The 2,180-nt window shown below is 42.7% G+C and overlaps 1 pseudogene; it reads left to right on the forward strand.

Moving 5' to 3' along the window:
* The first annotated feature begins 234 nt into the window (after positions 1–234).
* On the forward strand, positions 235–353 carry LOC145038062 (5S ribosomal RNA; annotated as a pseudogene).
* Positions 354–2,180: the final 1,827 nt, after the last annotated feature.

Below are 2,180 nucleotides of genomic sequence, written 5' to 3' on the forward strand. Positions count from 1 at the left end.
AGACTCTCGTTTATCTCGATTTCATCGAGTGGAATCACAAGAGTTTCGCCGGATAGACACTTCTTAAGGTTTGACACGTGACTCCTGCAACCAGATCGCCCTATAGTCTAAACATCTACAGAGATACAAGAACAGTCTGGACAACTTAGCGAACTACTCAGCAATGGAATGAGAAGACCAAGAATCTCACCTTTGAGGGCTCCGATCTTATTTTTCAAGAAGATAGACTTCAGCGGATGTGATCATACCAACGCTAATGCACCGGATCCCATCAGAACTCCGCAATTAAACGTGCTTAGGCGAGAGAAGTACTATGGTGGGTAACACCTTGGGAAGTCCTCGTGGTGCAGACCTCGACGGGACTTCCATTAGAAATCATTACCTTCTGCCTCACATAGATGAATTGGTTGATCAACCGCAATGAATGAAGTGCATTTCAGAAATGGACCTAAGATCTGAAAATCACCAGTTACGAGTGTTAGTGAAGGATGTCCCGAGTGCAATCTTCCGAACTCGATGCGGACGCTACGAATCCGTAGTGATTTCCCTCGAATAGGACCAATACGCCCGTAGTATTCATGAACTTACTGAATAGGTAAGAAGGAAATCATGAAGAGCATCTACAACAAACCATGGAAACATTACGATCAGAGAAGCGTTACGCGAAGTTCTCTAAATAATAGTTTTAGAATCGAAGAGTCGAATTCCTAAGACACACTATTAGTGATGTGAGAATTCTTGAGGACCCTTCCAATAATCAAAACCGTTGAGAAATTTTCAGCACCGAAGACGCCGACGAGAATTTTCCAAATTCTAGGTCTCGCCGACCTACTGTCGTAGTTCATCTAGAATCCCTCGTGAATTACGGAACCTCTTACGACTTTGGCCCAGAAAGGAGTGGCCCTTGACTGGGAAGAGAAAGAAGAAAAAGAAACCTTTGGGATTCCAAGTGAGAAGCCAAATCCTTTTGGAAGTCTCACTCTGGGAAGGCTTGATACACTTCTGAAAGCGTGGAGAGCTAGATCCAAGATAGTTAGGACCTCCGAGATTCTTGCCAGAATCGGTCCTGTAACTCACAAACCCAGCCTACACCGCGAACTCCGTAACGTACATTTTACCCTTCACGTCTCAAACTTGAAAACGTACCTTTCCGTCAGGACTCTCGAAATCCCACTCGACGAGATTGAGATCAACGAGATCCTCGCCTTCGTGGAAGAACCGTAGTGACCATCGATCGAAAGGTCAAGCGGACGAAGCAACGCGCCACCCATTAGTGAAGGTTCGTTAGGATACCAACTGAGGACCCGAATCCACTTGTGAGCGCGAGAACCAATCGATTAGGAAGTACCCCCACTTCTTGTCTCGATTATTCATGCCTACTCCGGTACCTAAATCCTAATTTCGGGACGAAATTCCTTCTAACGGGGGGATGATGTGACAACCCGAAATTTTATTCTGTATAAAATTTCAATTCAATAGAAGTCAGAATAGTTTCTGCTAACTTTCAAGCTTTTTGGAATAAGTTTGAGTCCTTTTAAGTTAGTACTTTAGGAGATATCAAGAGAGAGGATGCCTTAGGGTTTATTGTACATCATTAAAGTTCCAAAAAATCCAAGAGTTTGGAGTTTACGGCCCAAATGGAATTTGAACCGTAAACTCCATGGAGTATATATATGTCACTTAGCCATTTTTACTTCATTTCTTCCATTTATACAAGAGAAAACCCGATTTCTCTCCCAAGGATCTTTAAGCTTTCATCCCAAATTGTAAGTACTTCTACCCTAGAGTGTATTAAAGCTTATTACATGTCCATATATCCAGGAAATCACTAATGAATCACAAGAACAAAGTGTTTACGGCCCAAGATCTTCTTAGGCTGTAAACCCTAAAAAGGGTGCCAAAGTTTGCTCTAGCTCCTTCCTTATGCTTAGGACTTAGCATAGAACCTTTCCTTTGATGTGTGTAGCACATGAAAAACATCAAATACTCCCATGTTTATGAGTTTACGGTTTGGGAATCTCCCAAAATCGTAAACACCCCCAAGGAGTGTTTTGATGCCCTTAACACCTTAGTAAGCCTTGGATATTAGTATGGAACCTTACACCATTGAGTTAGGGACTTCAAACTTCGATTTGGTACTTCTTACCATGAGTTTATGGCCGTAAACTCATGGGGAAGTG

Source organism: Lactuca saligna, chromosome 3, assembly GCF_052625555.1.
Source record: "Lactuca saligna cultivar CGN05327 chromosome 3, ASM5262555v1, whole genome shotgun sequence".
In the NCBI taxonomy this organism is placed as follows: domain Eukaryota; kingdom Viridiplantae; phylum Streptophyta; class Magnoliopsida; order Asterales; family Asteraceae; genus Lactuca; species Lactuca saligna.